The sequence below is a fragment of the Somniosus microcephalus genome, chromosome 24 (genome assembly GCF_052327205.1).
Source record: "Somniosus microcephalus isolate GS21.2 chromosome 24, FLI_Smic_1.0, whole genome shotgun sequence".
Lineage (NCBI taxonomy): Eukaryota > Metazoa > Chordata > Chondrichthyes > Squaliformes > Somniosidae > Somniosus > Somniosus microcephalus.
This window is the reverse complement of record NC_141010.1, coordinates 45,978,630-46,004,853: the sequence shown is the minus strand read 5'-3', so window position 1 is coordinate 46,004,853 and position 26,224 is coordinate 45,978,630.

The window sequence follows — 26,224 nt, the reverse complement described above, 5'->3', positions numbered from 1 at the left end:
GGCAAAAGATGTGCAGAGCTAAAAGAGAGGGGCTACACACCAAAAGCAGAGGTGGACAGCAGAACCAACAAAAGAAAAATAAAATCCATACCATGGGTAAGCAAGATGACGAAGACTGCGGGTACGACAAAGCTCTGAACATTGAAACCATAAAGGTTCTCTTACACGAAACGTCCAGAGCAGAAAGCACCCCAAAGAAAGAATGGCACACTATCATCCAGATTAAAAAGAGGATCAAAGGACAGCCCACAACCGTCAATCTAAAAGTAAAGTTGGACACAGGAGCTCAGAGCAACATCCTTCCACTGAGGCTATACCAGAGGATCTTCCCCGAAAACTTGGGCGAAGATAGATACCCGAAAAGAGGATGTTTAAAAGCAAACAACGTCACGCTGACAGCGTATGGGGGGAGCGAGATCAGACAACTCGGAACAACCTATATAAAAGGAACACACAAAAGCAGAAACATCAACTGCATGTTCTATGTGACCGACTCCAAGGGACCGGAGATCCTGGGACTAAACAGCTGCGAGAAGCTGGGGTTAATCTCGGTAAACCACGAACTAACAAAAACATCACTGAAAGTCGACAGCAACACCCCACTGGAGAATCGTCCACAAATCATGGACACGAAACATTTGATGGACATGTATCCAGAGTGTTTTGATGACACTGTAGGATGCTTCGGGGAGTTCAAGTACCATATAACAATAGATCCAGAGGTAAAACCTGTCATCCACGCTCCAAGAAAAATACCCATCGAGCTAAAAGAAAAATTATACACCGAACTAAAAGAAATGGAAGAGAAAGAAATAATCGCAAAGGTCACTGAACCCACAGACTGGGTAAACTCGATTGTGGTACGGGAAAAGCCGAACAGGCGGCTCAGAATCTGTCTGGACCCCAAAGACTTAAACCAGGCAATAAAGTGGGACCACTACCCCACACCAACATTAGAAGAAATCACACCAGCACTGGCAGGAGCCAAAGTCTTCTCCAAACTGGATGCCAGAAACGGCTACTGGAACGTAAAACTGGACGAAGAATCAACTAACCTGACAACTTTTAATACACCATTGGGGCGTTATAAATTCCTGCGGCTGCCATTCGGGTTGCAAGTCAGCCAAGACATCTTCCAACAAAAGATCGATGAAACATACAAAGGCTGTGAAGGAGCCATTGGAATTGCTGATGACATCCAAGTTTACGGAACAAATGAAAGAGACCACGACGTGCACTTGCACGAGGCCATGGAGCGCACCAGAGCGGCTGGCATCAAGCTGAACGCTGAGAAGTGCATCGTTAAAAGTACGAAATGGAAATTTTTTGGCATGATCTACACACCGGAGGGTGTCAAGCCTAATCCCGAAAAGGTCGAGGCGATAGCAGAGATGAAACCTCCAAACGACAAGAAGGAGCTGAGAAGCTACCTCGGCTTGGTCCAGTATATGAGCTCTTTCATCCCGAACATGTCAGATTACACAGCAAACCTAAGAGAATTACTAAAAGAAGACACCGAATACCAATGGTCAGAATCCCATGAGAGGAACTTCAAACACCTAAAGGAATTATTATGTAAAGAAACCAGCCTGTCTTATTACGATAGAAAAAAACCTGTCACCCTATAGGTAGATGCCTCTACCAGGGGGCTAGGGGCAGCCCTCGTGCAGGAAGGAAAACCAATAGCTTTCGCATCGAAAGCATTGACATCAGCAGAGACAAGATACGCAAACATCGAAAGAGAGCTATTGGCAGTAGTATACGGATGCGAAAAGTTCCACACCCACTTATACGGAAGAAAATTCGAGGTAGAGAGTGACCATCGTCCACTCGAACAAATTTACAAGAAAAACCTAAGCAAGGCCCCAGCAAGACTGCAAAGGTTACTGTTAAGACTCCAAAGTTACGACTTCGAATTAAAATACCGGCCAGGAAAAGAAATGGCACTGGCAGATGCATTGTCTCGATTGTCACCACACGAAAAACACGAGCTGAAGGGCCTGACAGTAAAAATACACCACCTCGTAAATGTTACTCCCACAAAGCTTAGCCAAATTCAAGAGGAGACTGGTAAAGAAGAGGAGTTGCTACTACTCATGCAACAGGTTATACAGGGGTGGCCGGAGAAGATCCAGCAGGTCCAAAACCAAATCCGACAGTACTGGACAATCAGAGACGACATCTCGGTGGAGGACGGTGTTCTCCTTGCTGGCTCAAGAATCATAATACCAAAAACGATGCAAACGGAACTTCTCCGCTTAATACACCAAGGCCATATGGGGATGGAGAAATGTAAACTAAGAGCCAGATCAGCTGTGTACTGGATAGGCATGTACAAAAGCATAGAACAAATGGTCTCCACATGCTGCATATGCCAGAAATACCGAAACACACAGCAGAAGGAGGAGATGATTCAAATGGAAGTACCCCCGAGACCATGGCACACGGTCGGAACAGATCTGTTCCTGTGCAACCAGGAGTGGTACATCATAGTAGCAGACTACTACTCAAAATTTCCTTTTGTCAGAAGGATAAACGACATGAGAGCCACAACAATCACAAAAATTGCGAAAAACTTATTCGCAGAACAGGGCATTCCAGAGAAGGTCATCTGCGACAATGGGACACAATTCACCTCCAGCGACTTCAGAGCACTGGCTGGAAAATACGGATTTAAAATAATTACCTCATCCCCACATCACCCAAGGGGACACGGATTTATTGAAAGACAGATCCAAACAGTCAAAGAGCTCTCATTAAAAGCAAGGAGATGGGAGAAGACCAAGACCTCGCCCTTTTGGCAATCAGATCGACACCTTTGAGAGCAGACTCGAAATCACCGGCAGAACTACTAAACGGTAGAAAATACAAAACAACTCTACCAGCAAAGATATATCCTCCCCAGGACCAAGAGGACGTTCAGCAGAAGCTGATGGAAACACAAGCTACGGGGAGCACACACTATAACAAGCATGCAAAACCACTACCGGAGCTGCTAAATGGGCAATCAGTGCATATACAAGATCCGTTGTTGAGAACATGGAGTCCAGCCAAGGTTATTGGAAAAGCTGATACTCCAAGATCTTACGTGGTAGAGACAGAACCTGGAAACCAATACAGGCGAAACAGGATCCATATCAGACCCTCACCTGAAGCTGTCAAACAGCGGACAACATTAACAGCAGTTACGGTACCAGACATGGAAAACAATATAACGCCAGAAACAAACACCTCAAATACAACAACTGCAAACATGCACTCTCCAGAGCCAAACACGACAGCACCGGCAACAAGAAAAGAACACACCAAAACACCGCAGACAGGAATAGTTACAGCCAAGTCCACAAGATGGAGGAGTAACATACAACCACCTGAGCGGTATCGCAAATAATTATAAAGACAATTATAATTCGCACAGAACAGTAAAACAACATGGACAAATATCTGTATATAAATTGAGCAAAGAAAGCTCACGTTCTGTATTTTTGTTAACGTTATTCAACTGGAAACATTGCAAAAAATAGAAAATTGATGTAATTAGTTTTGTTGGGAAAGAGGGATGTTACATAGTTATGTTGGGACTACATTGTACAAGTGTACTAACACTCAAATCAAGTGTAGCAGCACTACGATGCTGGGAAAGTAGTGCGCAGGCACCGCACAAGCACTTGGAAATATCACCCCGCACCATGCGGCAGGCAGCCATTACAACTCAAATAAAATAGTAGTTTATAATTACAAACTACCGAGTCCAGAGGCGTCTTTACAAAGCACTACGAGCGCTAGAAGACATAACAGTTGCTCAGTTAGGCTGAGGCTATGAAGTGATGTGAAAGCAAGGACAAGGATCCCAAATTCAATTCAGTGATCACAGTGAATCAATGAAGCTGGGAAATGACCGGGCTGGTGAAAGGTTCTCTGTCTCTGTCTCTCTCCGGCTGAACAATGCCAAATTTTATCAGGTGTGGTCTGCTTTTCTGGGAGTTCTTTCTCCTTTATCTTTAGTTTATGAATCCTGAAACGAGGTCGGGGGTTGTGCCAGGGGGCCTTCATTTGACCCATTTTATTTGATGGGTCTAAACAGAGTTCCTGAGAGTTCTGCTTCTTATCCTCTGAGATGGCCCTGTACTAATGAAACAGATATTCCTTTGGGTAGGGTGCTCTCCTAGGCACCTCACCCTACCACTGACTCACTGACCCCAGGGTAGAATTGCACTGTATATTCCTCCTTGGCTGATAATGCACTGTCTCTGGAAGAGCAGTTGGCAAGGTGCCTCTCTCCAGGAAACATAGATAAATCTTCCCTCTGGAGATAATATAGCTAAAGAATTCTTTCAAGATTGGCATTATATTGAGAAGCTTCAGGTGAAGGAACATAGGACAGTTTAGAATTACAGGTCAACAAAAGGAGACATGGAAACGTGGTCCAGACCAATCATTGCTACAATTGCAACTTCCTCCTTCTGTGCAAGTGCCACCAGATGTCATGACCTTAAACTTAGAAGAGGGTGGGTGAAAAGACAGTTTAGGTTTAACTACTTTACAAAGAGGATGTTGCATGTATGGAACGAAATGCTGGAGGCCGCGGGTTTGGGAGGTGCTGCCAAAGTTGCCTTGGCGAGTTGGTGCCGTGCATCTTGTAGGCAGTACACACTGCAGCCACGGTGCGCCGGTGGTGGAAGGAGTGGATTGCTTAGTCTAGTAAAGAGATGTGTGGGATATTTCCTAGCCAGATGGATCATGTAACGTCCGTGTGTAATTGAGACACGGACTGCAGGAGTTGGTTATAACAGGTGTTTACTGAATGGAGACAAAACTGGAACTACTATACAAAGTTACTGCACAGGCTTATATACAGGGGTGGTCACTACTGGTACTGCAGTATACAGGGGCTGCAGAATATAGTTCCTTCTTCAAAGTACATACACTACAATTCCTCCCCTTTTAGTTAAACAGTACATAACATTTGATTAATAATTAAATAACATATTTACAATTACAGTTGCTATATACATTAGCTGAAGTTAAGCAACTATAAATTCAGTCTTTGAGGAGGCTTCCTGATTCTGTCCGGATAACGCCTCTTTGGGGTATCAGGTTCTTCTAGCAAAGTTGATTCGGGATCAACGTCGTTGTTTGGTTCGTCTGCTTCCAATATCACCGATTCTGAGGTAGATGCAATTGGTACTTTGGTTTCATCACCAGGTGTATCGGATCGTGGTGTGGATTTGACGTTTTCCAGTGACTCTAGAATCTGGTCAGCATGGCGTCTTACAATGCTCTCTCCAACGTCCACGGTATACATTAGAGGTCCTTGCCGTGTGCAGATCGTTCCTGGCTGTCATTTCTCTGTGCGGTAGTCCCGGGCCAAAACTTGTTGACCTATCTTAAAACTCCTGGTTGGCCTTTCATTCATATTCTGAAACTGCCTGTTCTCCACATCTCTTCTGATGTTTGGCTTAACCAAATCCAAGTGGCATCTTAGTCTTCGATTGAAGAACATCATGGCTGGAGTTTGGTTGGTAACCGCATGTGTCGCATTCCGGTAGGCAAACAAGAAGTTATCCACCTTGTGTTGTAGGGGTATGTCTTCATTACACATTGCCTTGATAGCCTTCTTGAATGTTTGAACGAACCTCTCAGCCAATCCATTGGTGGCTGGATGATATGGGGCGGATGTGTAATGCTTAACACCATTGTTCTTTAAGAACCTCCGGAACTCTTCAGACACAAACTGTGGTCCATTGTCGGAGCAAATCTGTTCAGGCAGCCCATTTCTGGTGAATATGGTTCGTAAGACTGTGATAGTTTTTTCTGTGGTGGTTGAGGACATTTTTATTACCTCTGGCCACTTTGAATGTGCATCCACCGCAATTAAAAACATCGAGTCCATAAATGGACCAGCAAAATCAATGTGTACCCTTTGCCATGGAGATGAGGGCCACTCCCATGGATGTAGAGGGGCTTGTGGTGGGGCGTTTTGGATCTTCTGGCATCTGTACAGCTCTTGGTCATCTCTTCGATTTCTCTATCGATTCCCGGCCACCACACAAACGCTCTGGCTAAGTTCTTCATTTTTACCCCTCCCAGATGACCCTCATGAAGCTCATTGAGCACTCTATCCTTCAATTTGGGTGGAATTACTACTCTGGATCCACACATCAAGGTTCCTCGGCACACTGACAGCTGTTCTCTTCTTGGCGAGAATGCTGGCAACAGTGATTCGCCATGTGCTGGCCATCCCTTCACCGTTAAATCATAGACCCTGGAGAGTGTCGGGTCATTTCGTGTTTCCTTTTCTATGTTTGCATTCATCACAGGTAGACATTCGACTATGGTCGAGTGGAATATCTCCACAGAATCCACTGCAGGTGCTTCTTCCACCATCTTGCAGTATGGACAGATACAATTTCTGTATTTCGTTGCCGTTGTATTCAACAGGCACCCTTATTTTCCCTCTGGGGTATACTTTCTGCCCCGTATACGTCTTCAAGACAATGGATGTGTCTTTCAAGGGTATGTGTGAGAATAGCCGCTCGTAGTCGCGTCGATTCATGACGGTCAGGGCTGATCCTGTATCCAATTCCATTTTGACTTGGGACCCTGCTATCGTGAGGGTGACCCAAATGGTTCAGTGATCCTCTTTTGCGATTACGTTGTGTAGTTTGAGACAGCTTAGTCTCTTGTTCCCGGATTCACTATCGCTCATCTGGTCTTCGGAACTACTGTCCGTCATCTTTTGTACTTTCCTGTACTGTTCCTTAGTAGCCTTTTTGTTGTCGTTAGTCTTCTTCCCGGACCTGCAAACTCGTGCAATGTGTCCCATCTTGCCGCATTGCCTGCATGTTTTGTCCTTGGACCAGCAGTCCTTCTGGTCATGGATTATTCTGCCGCAGCGATAACATTTTTCAAATCCCCGTGTCATTTCATGGGTGCCGTATTCCTGTGGCTTTTGCTGTATTTCCGCAGCTCCCCTTGCTGCTGCTTCGTACGATACTGCCACGCTGAAAGCCTTATCTAGCGTCAGCTCTTTCTCTGAGAGTAACCTCTTCTGGGTTCCTTCACTCAGGAATCCACAGACAAATTTGTCCCGTAGGGTATCTGCCAGTCCTGCTCTGAACTGGCAGTGCTTTGATAGCTTGCGTAGTTCCGTAAGGTAATCAGCATTGCTCTCATCTTTATGCTGATTTCTCTTGTGGAATTTAAATCTTTCTGCTATCAGCAGCGGTGTAGGATTTAGGTGTTCCTGTAGGATATCAACAATTTCGTTAAAACTCTTCGCCATCGGTTTGACTGGAGTGATCAGGTTCCGCAATAGGCCGTACGTTCTTGCGCCCATTAAGTTTAGTAGTACCGATGCCTTTTTCTCATCGGCTACTTCATTTGCCTTGCAATATACTTTGACTCTTTCCACATACGTGGTCCAGTCTTCTATTGTATTATCGAAGGCAGTGATATTGCCAGTCTTCGGCATCTTGGAGATCTAAGATGGCGCCTCCCCGCGCTTTGCCTTCTTCCCCGATTGAACAAAATGGCACCTCCCGCGCTTTGCCTTCTTCCCCGCTGGATTAAGATGGCGCCTCCCGCGCTTTCTGTCTTTTCCGCTGCTGCTAGCGCTGTTGCTGGCGTTTTTATGCCTTGATGGTGACGCCCTATGGTCTTCGCGCACTTCCCCCCCACGCTGCTGCCAACGCCGCTCTCCGCGGTCCCCGTGGCAAACTGCGGCTCCTCGCGGCTTTCTGCGCTTCTAATTTCTTTTATTTTAATTACTGTTCCCGTCGTCAGAGCAGACCCTATGGGACACTTTCCTCCCTCTTCTCGGGTCTGTACGCTGCCCGGCTTCGTAGCACCGGCCGCGCCCTGTGTGCTCCACCCTCTCTCTCTCTCTCCTCTTCCCGACAACGCTGCTCGGCCCCGTTGAAAAGCCACCCGATCGAGCTCTAGCCCGCCGCAGCCCAGGAAGGATCAGTGTACTGCCTGCCACCAGCCCGATTAGCTGGAACACCATAGACTGGATAACCAAGCCCAGCTCTCGACAGCCTCTCCTGCAAATCTTCGAATTCGATGAATCAGAGGGCGGTTGCCCACGGTCGACACCTGTTTTCTCTGTTTTTTTTTTCTTTTTGGATTTCTTCCTTCTGGCCTTGACCTCTAACAACTTCGCTTCAGGGATGGATCCCCGTGAGGTGGTGCAGAACTGTAGGTAAGTTCGGATCTGTTCGTCGCCAGTGTAACGTCCGTGTGTAATTGAGACACGGACTGCAGGAGTTGGTTATAACAGGTGTTTACTGAATGGAGACAAAACTGGAACTACTATACAAAGTTACTGCACAGGCTTATATACAGGGGTGGTCACTACTGGTACTGCAGTATACAGGGGCTGCAGAATATAGTTCCTTCTTCAAAGTACATACACTACAATTCCTCCCCTTTTAGCTAAACAGTACATAACATTTGATTAATAATTAAATAACATATTTACAATTACAGTTGCTATATACATTAGCTGAAGTTAAGCAACTATAAATTCAGTCTTTGAGGAGGCTTCCTGATTCTGTCCGGATAACGCCTCTTTGGGGTATCAGGTTCTTCTAGCAAAGTTGATTCGGGATCAACGTCGTTGTTTGGTTCGTCTGCTTCCAATATCACCGATTCTGAGGTAGATGCAATTGGTACTTCGGTTTCATCACCAGGTGTATCGGATCGTGGTGTGGATTTGACGTTTTCCAGTGACTCTAGAATCTGGTCAGCATGGCGTCTTACAATGCTCTCTCCAACGTCCACGGTATACATTAGAGGTCCTTGCCGTGTGCAGATCGTTCCTGGCTGTCATTTCTCTGTGCGGTAGTCCCGGGCCAAAACTTGTTGACCTATCTTAAAACTCCTGGTTGGCCTTTCATTCATATTCTGAAACTGCCTGTTCTCCACATCTCTTCTGATGTTTGGCTTAACCAAATCCAAGTGGCATCTTAGTCTTCGATTGAAGAACATCATGGCTGGAGTTTGGTTGGTAACCGCATGTGTCGCATTCCGGTAGGCAAACAAGAAGTTATCCACCTTGTGTTGTAGGGGTATGTCTTCATTACACATTGCCTTGATAGCCTTCTTGAATGTTTGAACGAACCTCTCAGCCAATCCATTGGTGGCTGGATGATATGGGGCGGATGTGTAATGCTTAACACCATTGTTCTTTAAGAACCTCCGGAACTCTTCAGACACAAACTGTGGTCCATTGTCGGAGCAAATCTGTTCAGGCAGCCCATTTCTGGTGAATATGGTTCGTAAGACTGTGATAGTTTTTTCTGTGGTGGTTAAGGACATTTTTATTACCTCTGGCCACTTTGAATGTGCATCCACCGCAATTAAAAACATCGAGTCCATAAATGGACCAGCAAAATCAATGTGTACCCTTTGCCATGGAGATGAGGGCCACTCCCATGGATGTAGAGGGGCTTGTGGTGGGGCGTTTTGGATCTTCTGGCATCTGTACAGCTCTTGGTCATCTCTTCGATTTCTCTATCGATTCCCGGCCACCACACAAACGCTCTGGCTAAGTTCTTCATTTTTACCCCTCCCAGATGACCCTCATGAAGCTCATTGAGCACTCTATCCTTCAATTTGGGTGGAATTACTACTCTGGATCCACACATCAAGGTTCCTCGGCACACTGACAGCTGTTCTCTTCTTGGCGAGAATGCTGGCAACAGTGATTCGCCATGTGCTGGCCATCCCTTCACCGTTAAATCATAGACCCTGGAGAGTGTCGGGTCATTTCGTGTTTCCTTTTCTATGTTTGCATTCATCACAGGTAGACATTCGACTATGGTCGAGTGGAATATCTCCACAGAATCCACTGCAGGTGCTTCTTCCACCATCTTGCAGTATGGACAGATACAATTTCTGTATTTCGTTGCCGTTGTATTCAACAGGCACCCTTATTTTCCCTCTGGGGTATACTTTCTGCCCCGTATACGTCTTCAAGACAATGGATGTGTCTTTCAAGGGTATGTGTGAGAATAGCCGCTCGTAGTCGCGTCGATTCATGACGGTCAGGGCTGATCCTGTATCCAATTCCATTTTGACTTGGGACCCTGCTATCGTGAGGGTGACCCAAATGGTTCAGTGATCCTCTTTTGCGATTACGTTGTGTAGTTTGAGACAGCTTAGTCTCTTGTTCCCGGATTCACTATCGCTCATCTGGTCTTCGGAACTACTGTCCGTCATCTTTTGTACTTTCCTGTACTGTTCCTTAGTAGCCTTTTTGTTGTCGTTAGTCTTCTTCCCGGACCTGCAAACTCGTGCAATGTGTCCCATCTTGCCGCATTGCCTGCATGTTTTGTCCTTGGACCAGCAGTCCTTCTGGTCATGGATTATTCTGCCGCAGCGATAACATTTTTCAAATCCCCGTGTCATTTCATGGGTGCCGTATTCCTGTGGCTTTTGCTGTATTTCCGCAGCTCCCCTTGCTGCTGCTTCGTACGATACTGCCACGCTGAAAGCCTTATCTAGCGTCAGCTCTTTCTCTGAGAGTAACCTCTTCTGGGTTCCTTCACTCAGGAATCCACAGACAAATTTGTCCCGTAGGGTATCTGCCAGTCCTGCTCTGAACTGGCAGTGCTTTGATAGCTTGCGTAGTTCCGTAAGGTAATCAGCATTGCTCTCATCTTTATGCTGATTTCTCTTGTGGAATTTAAATCTTTCTGCTATCAGCAGCGGTGTAGGATTTAGGTGTTCCTGTAGGATATCAACAATTTCGTTAAAACTCTTCGCCATCGGTTTGACTGGAGTGATCAGGTTCCGCAATAGGCCGTACGTTCTTGCGCCCATTAAGTTTAGTAGTACCGATGCCTTTTTCTCATCGGCTACTTCATTTGCCTTGCAATATACTTTGACTCTTTCCACATACGTGGTCCAGTCTTCTATTGTATTATCGAAGGCAGTGATATTGCCAGTCTTCGGCATCTTGGAGATCTAAGATGGCGCCTCCCCGCGCTTTGCCTTCTTCCCCGATTGAACAAAATGGCACCTCCCGCGCTTTGCCTTCTTCCCCGCTGGATTAAGATGGCGCCTCCCGCGCTTTCTGTCTTTTCCGCTGCTGCTAGCGCTGTTGCTGGCGTTTTTATGCCTTGATGGCGACGCCCTATGGTCTTCGCGCACTTCCCCCCCACGCTGCTGCCAACGCCGCTCTCCGCGGTCCCCGTGGCAAACTGCGGCTCCTCGCGGCTTTCTGCGCTTCTAATTTCTTTTATTTTAATTACTGTTCCCGTCGTCAGAGCAGACCCTATGGGACACTTTCCTCCCTCTTCTCGGGTCTGTACGCTGCCCGGCTTCGTAGCACCGGCCGCGCCCTGTGTGCTCCACCCTCTCTCTCTCTCTCCTCTTCCCGACAACGCTGCTCGGCCCCGTTGAAAAGCCACCCGATCGAGCTCTAGCCCGCCGCAGCCCAGGAAGGATCAGTGTACTGCCTGCCACCAGCCCGATTAGCTGGAACACCATAGACTGGATAACCAAGCCCAGCTCTCGACAGCCTCTCCTGCAAATCTTCGAATTCGATGAATCAGAGGGCGGTTGCCCACGGTCGACACCTGTTTTCTCTGTTTTTTTTTTCTTTTTGGATTTCTTCCTTCTGGCCTTGACCTCTAACAACTTCGCTTCAGGGATGGATCCCCGTGAGGTGGTGCAGAACTGTAGGTAAGTTCGGATCTGTTCGTCGCCAGTGTAACGTCCGTGTGTAATTGAGACGCGGACTGCAGGAGTTGGTTATAACAGGTGTTTACTGAATGGAGACAAAACTGGAACTACTATACAAAGACAAGCTTATATACAGGGGTGGTCACTACTGGTACTGCAGTATACAGGGGCTGCAGGATATAGTTCCTTCTTCAAAGTACATGCACTACAGATCACAATGGTCTTTCCTGTCCTGTGCATTTCGAATGACTAAAATGCAAATCTCACAATGTTGGGAATTCATCCAACCTCTCCAACACACAAGCATGCCAGCATGCTACCCAAAAGCTCTAAATATTTAAAACAAAGCTTTGAAAAAGATACAAATTTAACATCAAAAGTTGGAGGTAAGTGGTACAGGTGGAAATGGGTAAGATAAAATTGAAGAGAAACCACTCCTGTTATAAGATCACTGGTACCAGGAATTTACAAAATGACTTCCAAGATAAGGTGCCATCTGCTGGGTGCAAATGCAATTACACCTTAAACACTGCAGGTAGCACTGTGGGCGTAGAATACTATTTTAATCTATGCAACGTGTATTAGAATGCATCATAGACTCAGATGATAGGAGCACCCTCTCTCTGCCAGCTGTTAACGGTCCTAAGAGAACTGAATTTAAAGAAGGCTCCATCCTAGACTTCAGTGATGTGAGTCCACAACATTAAATTGGCTATAATTTAGCACTAATTATATATTACCATTTTCAGGCATTACAAAGGCAAGAAGATTTGGGAAATGGAAAATGTAATTTGTGCAGTAGGTAATGCTTATTGGAGGTTGCAATTAAAGCACATCGTTGGAGTAGCAGAGTCGGAACTTTGACCTGCACTTAATTGGGCCTCTCCTTGACTTTGAAGTACCTTTGACAATGAAAAGAGATTCCTTCAACCTGATGTGGCAATTGAGTTGCCATTGCCCTGCTTTGAAGAGACTGGTAATTGAGGGCATATGAGTTACTGTATCCCACCAATTACCAGCCTGTGCTAAAACAGGACAATGAAAAGGGGTGCACAAAGTGGAGGGTAAACATTCCATGCACGGCCAGATTAAAAAAAACATGCAATAACATAGAATAAATGAGCATCACTTTGCATTGATTCAGAGGAGTGTGCCTGCTGTGACTGAAGGCTCGATATCTGCTGGTTGCTGCTTAGCACCGCGCAGAACTAAACACAAACAGAAAAAGAATACAGGCTCTCAGTAAAAAGGGAAGGGGCTGAGGGTCTGCCTGCAAAATATATGAACAGAAATAAGGGCCAATTCCCCGAGGCAGCGACTGAGGCCTGCAGAATCGGGCAGGTAAGTGTCAAGAGTATTTGGCACGGAACTCCCAGTTCCACGGGAGGCAACGTTTTTGAGACAACGTTGCCTGCGTTTGCTGCTAAAAAATGTTTTTAATGAAGCAAGTTGATCCCGGGATGAATTCCCTGTGCTCTTCTACAGGGCAGCTCTGGATATGCTGACTGCCTGTATAAAACAGGTGCTACCAATCCTTCAGGTTGTTCATAGGATCATACAGCACAGAAGAAGGCCGTTCAGCCCATCAGGCCTTGTGCCAGTTCTTTGAAAGAGCTCTCCAACTAGTCCCACTCACCTGATCTTGCCTCACAGCCCTGCAAATTTCTCCCCTTCCCAATTCCCTTTTGAAAGTTATTACTGAATTTGCTTCCACCGCCCTTTCAGACAGTCCATTTCAAATCATAACAAATCACTGTGTAAAAAATTTCTCCTTATCTCCTCTCTGGTTCTTTTGCCAATTACCTTAAATCTGTGTCCTCTGGTTACTGACCCTCCTGCCAGTGGAAACAGCTTTTCCTTATTCACTCTATCAAAACGCTTCATAATTTTGAGCACCTCTACTGAATCTCACCTTAACCTTCTCTGCTCTAAGGAGAACAATCCCAGCTTCTCTGGTCTCTCATCTCCCCTCTGTTCAATCCAGAACTCCACCACTCAAAGTTTTTTTTTAATTCGTTCCTGGGATGTGAGCATTTATTGCCCATCCCTAATTGCCCTTGAGAAGGAGCCGCCTTCTTGAACCGCTGCAGTCCGTGTGGTGAAGGTACTCCCACAGTGCTGTTAGGGAGGGATTTCCAGGATTTTGACCCAGCGACGATGAAGGAACAGTGAAATATTTCCAAGTTAGGATGGTGTATAACTTGGAGGGGAACTTGTAGGTGGTGGTGTTCCTATGCGCCTGCTGCCCTTATCCTTCTAGGTGGTAGAGGTCGCGGGTTTGGGAGGTGCTGTCGAAGAAGCCTTGGCGAGTTGCTGCAGTGCATCTTGTAGATGGTACACACTGCAGCCAAGGTGTGCCGGTGGTGGAGGGAGTGAATGTTTAAGGTGGTGGATGGGGTGCCAATCAAGCGGGCTGCTTTGTCCTGGGTGGTGTCAAGCTTCTTGAGTGTTGTTGGAGCTGCACTCATCCAGGCAAGTGGGGAGTATTCCATCACACTCCTGACTTGTGCCTTGTAGATGGTGGAAAGGCTTTGGGGAGTCAGGAGTTGAGCCATTCACCGCAGAATACTCAGCCTTTGACCTGCTCTTCTAGCCACAGTATTTACTTCGCTGATCCAGTTAAGTTTTTGGTCAATGGTGACTCCCCAGGATGTTGATGGTGGGGGATTTGGCGATGGTAATGCTGTTGAATGTCAAGGCGCGGTGGTTAGACTCTCGCTTGTTGGAGATAGTCGTTGTCTGGTACTTGTGTGCCGCAAATGTTACTTGCCACTTATGAGACCAGTTGTGAATGGCGCTGAACACTGTGCAATCATCAGCGAACATCCCCATTTCTGATCTTATGATGGAGGAAAGGTCATTGGTGAAGCAGCTGAAGATGGTTGGGCCTAGGACACTGCCCTGAGGAACCCCTGCAGCGATTTCTTGGGACTGAGATGTTTGACCTCCAACAACCACAACCATCTTCCTTTGTGCTAGGTATGACTCCAGCCAGTGGGGAATTTCCCCCCGATTCCTATTGGCTTCAATTTTACTAGGGCTCCTTGATGCCACACTCAGACAAATGCTGCCTTGATGTCAAGGGCAGTCACTCTCACCTCACCTCTGGAATTCAGCTCTTTTGTCCATATTTGGACCACGGCAGTAATGAAGTCTGGAGCCGAGTGGTCTTGGCGGAACACAACCTGAGCATCAGTGAGCAGGTTATTGGTGATAGAGTGCCGCTTGATAGCACTGTTGACGACACCTTCTATCACTTTGCTGATGATTGAGAGTAGACTGATGGGGCGGTAATTGGTTGGATTGGATTTGTCCTGCTTTTTGTGGACAGGACATACCTGGGCAGTTTTCCACATTGTCAGATAGATGCTAATGTTGTAGCTGTACTGGAACAGCTTGGCTAGAGGTGCGGCTAGTTCTGAAGCACAAGTCTTCAGCACGATAGCTGGGATGTTGTTGGGGCCCATAGCCTTTGCTGTATCCAGTGCACTCAGCCGTTTCTTGATATCACGTGAAGTGAATCGAATTGGCTGAAGACGGGCTTCTGTGATGGTGGGGACCTCAGGAGGAGGCTGATATGGATCGTTCTCTCGGCACTTCTGGCTGAAGATGGTTGCAAACTCTTCAGCCTTGTCTTTTGCACTCACGTGCTGGGCTCTGCATCGTTGAGGATGGGGATATTCATGGAGCCTCCTCCTCCCGTTAGTTGTTTAATTGTCCACCACCATTCATGACTGGATGTGGCAGGACTGCAGAGCTTTGATCTGATCCATTGATTGTGGGATCGTTTAGCTCTGTCAGTGGCTGTGCTGGATTTGGATTTGGATTCCTGCAGAGAGCTGAGATGCTGGTGACCTCGGACCTACGACCCAAGCACAGCTACTTTGAGCATGTTGGAAGCGGCCTGTCTTCACTGTGTATGAATTAGCAGAGAGGCAGTCATCGAGTTGTACTGTATACTGCAAACATACGGACATACAAAATTGTCAGGCAGGCAAACACCAGCTGGTCCATCAAGCCTGCCACACACCATGATGGCCAGAGCATCATGATGACTAAGCACTTCCCTCCTCCGCCCACTCTCTCCTTTGGACCTTCTCTTAAAGGCAGCCCTTGAGTCCCTCCATGAACTTCATTCTTCTGTAGTACACTGGCCCTACTACAACATGATGACCAGAACCCCCACCCTTGTCTTCATTGCCATCCTTACATATTAGCTCCAGCATCAACATTCATATGGACCAAAATTCATCCTCAAACATTCTAAACAAGGCAAAAGTGGTTTATTCCCCAACTCCACGTGTCCCTGTATTTATGTTTGCTTCCCATAGCTTTCCCCAGGAAGTTGTAGGATGCATGTTGTCTGCTTCTTAATGTCACACTCTTTCCAATTGCCATTGCAAAGGGAAGAACAAATGTGGTGTCACGTTGCTGGTCCTTAATGGGAACCCTTGTGACTCACCTGTGGTAAATGCCCTGTTTCTGCTGGGTCACAAAATGGCTCTGCCGCTACAGCCTGCACCTGGCTGGCTGCTCCTGTCTCCTACCTGCCTCGTCTGTCATCCTCCGAGGGTGCTGGCTGGGAGGAGCTAATGTGTTCTCACCCTGAGAGGTGAAGCCTCTACTGGAATTTTTTGAGGATGTAACTGGTAGAATAGATAAGGGGGAACCAATAGATGTGGTGTATTTGGACTTTCAGAAGGCTTTCGATAAGGTCCCACATAAGAGATTAGCGTGTAAAGTTAAAGCACATGGGATTGGGGGCAAGGTACTGACTTGGCTAGAGAACTGGTTGGCAGACAGGAAGCAAAAAGAGTTGGAATAAACAGGTCTTTTTCCGAGTGGCAGGCAGTGACTATTGGGGTACCGCAGGGATCGGTGCTAGGACCCCAGCTATTCACAATATATATTAATGATCTAGACGAGGGAACTAGATGTAATATCTCCAAGTTTGCAGACGACACAAAGCTGGGTGGGCGTGTGTGCTGTGAGGAGGATGCTGAGAAACTCCAGTATGATTTGGACAGGTTGGGTGATTGGGCAGATGCATGGCAGATGCAGTATAATGTGGATAAATGCAAGGTTATCCACTTTGGTGGCAAAAACAGGAAGGCAGATTATTATCTGAACGGGAATAGATTGGGAGAAGGGGAAGTGCAACGAGACCTGGGTGTCCTTGTGCACCAGTCGCTGAAGGTAAGCATGCAGGTGCAGCAGGCAGTTAAGAAGACAAATGGTATGTTGGCCTTCATAGCGACAGGATTCAAGTACAAGAGCAAGGATGTCATGCTGCAGTTGTACAGGGCCTTGGTGAGACCACACATTGAGTATTGTGTGCAGTTTTGGTCGCCTTATCTGGGGAAGGATGTTCTTGCCATGGAGGGAGTGCAGTGAAGATTCACCAGACTGATATGTGGGATGGCAGGAATGACGTATGAGGAGAGATTGGGTCGATTGGGCTTATATTCGCTGGAGTTCAGAAGAATGAGAGGGGATCTCATTGAAACTTATAAAATTCTAACAGGACTAGACAGTCTAGATGCAGGAAGGATGTTCCCGATGGCGGGGGAGTCCAGAACCAGGGGTCACAGTCTAAGGATAAGGGGTAAGCCATTTAGGACTGAGATGAGGAGGAATTTCTTCACCCAGAGAGTGGTGAACCTGTGGAATTCTCTACCACAGAAGGCAGTGGAGGCCAATTCATTAAATATATTCAAGAAGGAGTTAGATATATTTCTTAAAGCTAAAGGGATCAAGGGATATGGGGAGAAAGCAGGGACAGGGTACTGAATTTGGATGATCAGCCATGATCTCATTAAATGGCAGAGTAGGCTCGAGGGGCCAAATGGCCTACTCCTGCTCCTATCTTCTATGTTTCATCCAGCTCGCCTCCTGTTGTACCCCAGCTGCTGGCTGCGCCTTGTGGACAACCAGGGATCTAGTTGGCCACCACCATAATGCTTGAATCCCGCCATCAAATCAGTCCACCCGTCTCAGAAGCGAGATTATCATTTAAACTGGAGCTCAAGGTCTCAGTAACAGCAGACACTACATTGGCAATCAAAACTGCATTGACGCTTGGGAGCTCTGTCCTTGGGAGCTCGGTCCTTGGGAGCTCGGTACTTGGGAGCTCGGTCCTTGGGAGTTCTGTCCTTGGGAGCTCTGTCCTTGGGAGCTCTGTCCTTGGGAGCTCTGTCCTTGGGAGCTCGGTCCTTGAGAGCCCTGTCCTTGGGAGCTCGGTCCTTGGGAGCTCGGGCCTTGAGAGCTCGGTCCTTGGGAGCTCGGTCCTTGGGAGCTCTGTCCTTAGGAGCTCTGTCCTTGGGAGCGCTGTCCTTGGGAGCTTTCCTGCAGGACGCTCTGGAGTTGTTGCTTGTTTTATGGTGCTGTACGGGTCCTGAAACCACCTTGCATGCCTACAGAGATGTTTAAGCAGGACTGCTGCATGTTCTCCATTATTCCAAGCAGGGAGCTCTGAAGATTCTCAAAGGAAGAGGTTCCGCTGATTTATGAGTGCAGCTCACTATACAACCCTTGAAAGATACAATCCGTGGGTCCTGCAGCAGCTGCCCATCTGGTCCTAACCCTCCCTCCCCCAGGTTGCTGCATATCTGCTGCCACCTTCAATTGCTCCTCCTCACTGGTGCTCGGTGCTTCGATCTTGTGACTTCCCTATCTGATTCCCCCAAATTAGCATGCGTGTTGAGCGGCGGAAGTATTTGATGGGTGCTGATGTGATGGGGCTGCTTCCGGCTCCTTCCTGGGGCCTGCATTCTCATCTTGGGAGAGCCCTATATGAAGAAAAAGGAAGAAGTAAGTTTAGGAAATATGGTCAAGAGCTCTGTGCAGAACATGGTCTAAGTAGAGAGACAGATGTGCCTTTTAATCACTGAATGAGCATAAATTTTAACAAGAAGAAGTTGTTGAAGTGAGGTCTTAAGTTGCTGGTCTGCCATGAAGCCAACAAGCTCTCCCTCACCCACTCCCTCAATGGACTCCACAGCACTTCACGTGGTATTATGAGGTGGCACAGGCCAGGCCGTCCATCACCAGTGTGTGCTCTTCTGTGAAGGTTGTGCTCAGCCATTTCCCACTGAAACAGAGCAGAGAATACCAACATTAACATTGAAGACTAGGTCCAATGCTTTGCCCAGCCTACCTACAAGCTGAGGTGAAAGGAGGCGTGGGGAGCATACAAGTATTTTGAGGAGTCATAGGGAGTGCGTGAATAAATATACAACAGTTTCATTAAAAAAAAGCCTTGGCTTCTTGTTAGAGAAGATATGCTAGGTGAAGTTACATTCAGATTCCATTTGAATCGAAGACACCATTTTGTGGGTAAAAGACAGCTTCTTCAGATATTTGCTGCAACAGCTAGCATCTGGAGAACGCCAATAAGATTGTCAAATCTGTAAGACTGGTACCACTGTCTTCATCTAAGGTGGATTTAGGAGCTCTGACCTTCTAGTGGATACATCTATTTGATTGACACAAGGGCCGTGATCTTGCCAGCCCTGGGGAGGTGGGTATGGAGGCGAGACTGCCGTGAAAATGGCAGAATTTGGTGGCGGGTGCCCGATCTCTGTGCCATCTTGCCAGGAGGTGGGTAGCCGTCCCGCACCAGGCCCCATCTCCTTGGAGGCGGGAAGGGATTACAGCCACTTAACTGGGTCACCGAGGCGAGTAGTGGGTCTGCGGGGGTCGGAGGGGTCCAAAAGTGCGCTGTGGAGGTAAGTGATGGGTGCAAGTGTGGAGAGGTGAGTATCTGAGGTAAGTGCAAAGTGTTAGAAAAAGTGGACTTACCTTTGTTTCTTCCTACAGGCTTCAGTCGGTGGGTATGTGGAGAGTCTCGCACCTCCACGATAGAGATAACAGATGGCCGTTGTATTCTCCGAAGGAACAACCATCTAATTTCTGCAAAAGAAAGAGGTTTGATGAGGTCTTGAATTCAAGACCTCATCAAACTACAGAGAATGTCAATATTTGACAGCTTCACAGAGCTGTCAAACGATGACAATTCATCTGTCAAAAATTTTTGACAGATGAAACGTCATACGTTGACGTTCTCTGCAACCGGCTTTCCCTTAATTGGCCTGCTAAGCCCGCTGGGCGGGCTTAACAAGGTCAGTCAAGGGAAAATAGCGTGGGTTGGCCACAAGTCGATGGAGGCGGGACATCGACCTGCCAAGCAGCAGTCCCGCCTCCAACGCGCCCCCATTGGCAAAATCACCCCCAATATGTTAATTTTTTTCTGTACATGTGAGTAGATGGTATAGTTTACAATATATCCTGAGCCTGTGCTGTGGAGCCTTTCACCTCCTGATACCACGAGACAGTGAACCTTTGAAGTGTTGAGCTACTGGTGCCTAATGTAAACTAGGAATAAGAATCATCAAATAGACATTACGTAATGGCCTTTGGCTAAAGATATCATTGCGTACGATTGTCACAGAAGATAGGCCCAGATGATGGGTTAACCACCCTGCAGCTGGGGCTCGAGCATCTGTAACATGAGGTCTCCCGCTGCCTTCGCATTGCCGTGTGTGCTGTCTGCGATCAACATTTTCCTACAATAAAAGCTGTACATAGAGACTTTGCAGTTAGAACCCTCATTAACCTGGCACAGAGGTAACAGCTCCAAGCTTGCCTCTATATTATACTATCCAACACGTGTTTTGGCCGCGAGTTGGAGCTGTACTTTCGTTGATACAGTGGTAAGGGGCTGGCGGATATGACGGAGGGCCTAGCAATGTTTCCTGTGAGAACATTTTTTTGGAGCCACAAGCTGCATGGCACATTCAAAAATCCGTGCATGCATGATGTCATAAATCTCATCATCGAGAAACTACTTATGAAATAACACTGGACGGCCAGCTGGTGGCGCCGTCCAAGGAGTATAAATACTCGGGCGTCGGCCCCAGCTTTCCAGGGACATTTTGTAAGACAAGGAACTAGTGAAGTACAACTAGACCTCCATGTTCTGAAACAAGTTGATTAAAGCCTTGCTTTATGCTCAAACCAAGTGCGGAGTGAGTTTTATTACGTCAAATGATTTTCGCATTTAAAAGCCGATGAGCCGGCAGCGGGGTCTTCCAGATTGCAGCCCGGCCATGCGGCAATGCAGCTTAAAGTGAACATTGGTGGCGAGTACTTTGCAGGTTGCATTGCTGTTGTGGCAACATGTTGTTGTCTGAGTGCTTGGTGCATGCATAGTACAGGCCTTCCTTCCAGAGGGAAGCATTTATGAAAGCTGGTCTTCCTCAATCCTGCAAAGCTCTGTTCATTTGCTCCCATGGTCTATGGAGATGGCATTGACTCTATTTGCCACCTCTTGCCATACCTGCTGAATGGTACCTCTGTGAGGAGGACTCCCCATTGCCTCACAGTTGGCCACATTCCTGAGCATCACCTCCTCCTGCAAGACCGCCATCCTCTACTCAGTGAAGGAGACAGTTCTTGCCGCTCCGCCAGCCATTTCCTGTGTACAATAGACTGCCTCCACCAAAATTAATTCTGCACTCCTTTAATTGCAGTAACCCTTTAATTGCTGCTGCACTCAGAGCTCCTCGCCACCTCCCCCCCCGACCCCCCCTCCCCACGAGGAATGTACACTCCCCTGTGCATTTTGCAAAACATGCATGGAGCATATAGTCAATATTTAAATGAGACGACCCTGTGGAGCCAGATAACTTTTTATAAACATAGCCATTCCCTTTCTTGACTATTAGCGTGAGCTAGTCGACCATATCATTTTCTGTGGTTTCCAGTCAGTTTAACCACCACTGGTAACTCAGTGAACAGATTCCGCATCTTAAATATCCTTTCACCAGTTGCTATGGCTTGTTTGAATTTTTTGTAAGTGTCAGCCTTGGCTCAGTTGTCGCACTCTTGCCTCTGAGGTAGAACAACGTCGTAACCAAGAAGGCTTGCCAACGCCTGTTCTTCCTCAGGAGACTGAAGAAATTTGGAATGTCCCCCCAGATTCTCACCAACTTCTACCGGTGCACCATCGAGAGTATCCTGTCCGGCTGCATCACTACCTGGTATGGCAACTGCACCGCCATAGACCACAAGGCTCTACAGATGGTGGTGAAAGCTGCACAACATACTATAGGAATTAAACTACCTGCTGTGCAGGATATCTACCCTGAAAGGTGCTGGGAGAAGGCCCTGAGAATCATCAAAGATGCGAGCCACCCCAGCCACAACCACTTCGCCCTGCTCCCGTCCGGTAAGAGATACCGAAGCATACGGTCTCGTACCAGCAGGTTTCGAAACAGCTTCTACCCCCAGGCCATGAGACTCATGAATGAATAATTTATTATTATTTATTATTGTTGTTTTTATTTATTATTACTGTATTTCTATTAGTATTTTATCATTGCTATGCCATATTTATTCCAATGTTGGGAGGACTCATAAAAATCAACATTTCATTGTGCAGTACACACGTCTGCTGCATATATGACAAAATAAAATTGAATTGAATTGATAGAAGGTTGTGGATTCAGGCCCCAGTCTAGTGAGTTGAGTATATAGTCCAGGCTGATATGTCAGCGCAGTAGTGAGTGCATTGGTTTTTGTATGAGACTGAGGCCCCACTCACCTGCTTAGGTGGACATAAAAGACCCCCTAACACTATCTGAAGAAGAGCTGGGGTGTTCTCCTGGTGGCCTGGTGGACATTGGTCCCTCAAACAACACCACTAAAACAGATTATTTGGTCATTGATCTCAGCGCTATTTGTGAGGCCTGGTTATGTGCAAATTGGCTGCCGTGTTGCCTATTTTACAACAGCGACTACATTTCATTGACTGTGAAGCCCTTTTGGGATATCCCGAGGAAGTGAAAGGCCCTATATTCTTTCTTTAACTTACAGTCAGATTCAAAATAACTGTCTGTTATGCAATTAACTAAACAAATCTCAAGGGGGAAAAATTCGGTGTCGCCCATTTTGGGGCGCTAATATCGGCCGGGCGCAAAGTTTAGCGCCCGGTGCTAATTATCGCCTCCGACTGCAAAATTCGCCTCTCGCGCCCCTGGAGGCGATTTGAGCGCTAAATCAGGCGCTACACTCCTCTCTTAAGGCGCAAACGTCAGGGAGTGAAGCACTACCTCAGAACGTTACCGAAGCTCAGGCGATGTCAGTAACCATGGAAGCCAGGCAGACTGGCGCCATCCAGTTCTTAAAGGGGAGGGGCCATCTTGCTGGCCAGCCACTCCCTGCTCATTGCAGCCTTGAATCTCGGCCTGGAGAGATCTCTAAAGCAATTGTGTTGGAAGCACTAGTGGATAGGTTTAGGGAAAGTGCTTGGCACTTAGGAACCTCAAAAGTGGTGTTGAGGGCCAAAACTCCTTAGGACAGCGTTAAATCTCTCCAGACGTCTCTCTCCCTCTCAACCTGCGTGTAGCAAAAATTTTGCTGACAAGAAAAGGCAGGAAGTGCCGACCTTTAAATAGCGCTCCCCCAGCCCCTTCCCAACTTGAAAACGTTCCCCTCTACCTGTCATTCCTAGCGGCAGGCGCTAAGGCAGGGGGCGCCACTCAATATCCGGTCCGGGGCGCTACCGGGGCATTGCACGCTCGACTGACGTCGTGATCTGTGGGCGCAGGAGAGCGTGGTGGCAAAACGACTGGTCAGTTTTGCGAGCGGTGCTAAAATCGCCACTCTCAGGCGCTAAGTTCCTAGCGCCCCGTTAGCGCCCCCCCGGAGGCGCTAACGAGAGGCGCTAACCAACCGAATTGCGCCCCCTCCCCCCCGCAAGTCTATAGTTTGAAAGCTAGTTCAAACTGACCTTGCAAAATATGTATCAAAATAAGCTTGGTGCAGGGATTTGAACTGCAGTTGTTTCTTTTTAAACTGTACAGTGACTGGTTGTATAGAGACAGCCACGAGCTAAAACTAGAGAAAAATACATATCTTTTGTCAAAGCACCTTTAGCAGAGGAACAGTAATAGGGAGAAATTTGAGGAAGTAAAAAATAAAGTAGTGAAGCCAAAGCTTCAAAGCACAAAGACAAGTGATTTAACTGTGCTGACGATAACTAACAGAAACATGAAAATGCCATTAGCTCCCATATCACTTGTCCCTTTGCTATTGGACTATTCGGCCTAGAAATTGAGTTTTGGCTTAGCCAGGGCTTTAGCGCCGGAAGTTAGTGCCGGCGCTAAGTCCCCCTGCGCGCGCCAAAAATTCAGCAGTGCCGCGCCCAAACGGCTGCCGGCGCTACTGAAGGGTCTTTGCGGCGGTACATCGGCGCTAACTGCCGTTTCGCGCCGCAATTCCGGCGCTGCGGCACCCGATGCGGTGCGGCAGGCTCGGGAAGTGCAGGCCTCCTCCTTCCCTTAAGGAGGAGCTGCCTGCACCCGATCGCGGCCCGCGAAAATCTTTTTAAAAATGAGCCCGGCACCTCGGACAAGTGCCGGGCTTGCTTCTGTTCCGGGGGGGGGGCGGGGGGATGTCCGGGGAGGGAGCTGCGGCCAGGCGGCCGGCGGGAAAGCGGCCGGCCGCCGCGGGGCCTTTAATGCGCCGGCGCAAAGACTCGTAAGACTCTGTTGCCAGAGTCTTAGTTGCGGCTGTCACGGGCGAGGCGGCCGCAACTGAATTTCGGCGCTGGGGCCCGTCGGCATGGCAACCGGGACGCTGCGCACACCGATGACGTCATCGGTGCCGGCGCAGCGCTACCGGTCTACCGCGGCGTAAGGGCCCCAGGCAATTTCGGCGCCGGCGCCAAATGCAGCGCTAGGCCCTCTAGCGCCGCAAAATCGGCGCTAAGGGCACTCAATTTCTAGGCCTTCATCTTTTGCCTTTTGCCAGGTCCAAAAACCAAACAAGGTAAAATCGGGATATCGGTGGGGTGCGGGAGAGAAATCATCACTTGAGTTCAGAGGCTTGTGTTTGCTGCTGATGAATACTTATCAAAAAAATCTTAATAGCCTCAATGATTGATGCTTGCACACAGCTACATGAAAAAAATAACCTTTTATTTTAGAAGGCAGGCTTTTAATGTATCTGTTTTACCTCTTTTCAGACATCACATGCTCTAAAACTGGACTGGTCCATTACTGGATGGGTGAAAACCCTAATTGTTATGGTGCCATTTTAAGAATTCTCACATAACATTCTGATCCAGCTCCTAGCTTTACGCCAAAATCTCCATTCCTTCACTGCTGGCTTTTCCATTTCTTTTTTGAATGGTATAAGAAAGTGCGAATTTATCACTTCAGGTGCCAGTCCATTCCATGAGGTAATGGTAAACAAACAGCTCTCCTGTTATCACTCTGGGTGGTTGGGTTGCTGATACAGGCAGAACAGGCTCGAGGGGCTGAATGGCCTACTCCTGTTCCTGTGGTGTTGGCCAGGACACAGGGGAGAGCTCCCCAGCTTTTCTTCGAATAGTGCCGTGGGATCTTTTATGTCCACCTGAGAGGGTAGACGGGGCCTCGGTTTTACTGATACCAGCTTTTTATTTCCAGTTTTTTAAAACTGAATTCAAATTCTCAAACGGCCATGGTGGGATTTGGACTTCCTTGATTTTCATTGGGCTGTGAGGCGGGCTTTTAGGCGGGCGGGGGGTTAAAATCACAAAACCTAGGGGTCGGGACCCCCCCCTGCCTGGTTCCCGCCTACACGCCATTTTAACCTAGGTGTGTCTGATTGACCCGAATCAGTCCCGCCTGGCGGGACTGGTCTTTAGGGCCCTTAAACAGCACTAATTGGCCTTCATTATCCCATTTTAACAGGGCCTTGCCTGTTTAACCCTTTTCCCCACATAAAACACGCCTGGTGGGGATGACGCCTGTGAAACCTGGCGTGAACACTATTGGCTTGTCGACTATCAGCTGCAGGTCCAACATTAAAGAGGATATTTGATCAGTCATCATTTGCAGGTGGCAGGACTTTGTTGTCTCAGGTCTGGGGCAACTTTTACCAGGCCTAGCCATACCTGTGGAAGGTTGGAGCCTCACACACATCTCCAGTGTGACCTCCTGGGAAACCCCTCTCGCCACCCTCACTCAGCGCTTCCTCAATGGAGTCATACACCAGAAGCATGGGAGCCATTTATTTCCTTCCCTTCTGGGCATCAGATGAGCTCGAACACCAGCCGTGGCACCAGCAGAACCAGGAACAACAGCAGCAGCAGCAGGAGCGCCAGGCTGCTGCTCACCCACCTGAAGCTGCACAGGCCAGAAGGAGCCAGCGCTTGGAAGTGGCTTGAGAGCACCTTGCTGCACATCAGGGGGCCATGGGGACCCGTATCTGCACTGGCAGTCCTACTCAGAAGGACTTCCATGAAGGTCTGGTTTCTCTGTTCAATAGATGCCCATCGCTCCTCAAGAGATGTCATTCTATTATGAGCACTCACCATGTTTTCCATACCCTGGCGACTTATCTCCTCCATGGAGGTTGCCATCCTTTCCATGGTGATGCGTTCATGTGCCAATGACTCCACAAAGGCTCTGCTCATGTTCGCTATGGACTCCTCCATTCGCTCCGCACTCACATCGACCCTGGACACAAAACCTGCCAGAGACTC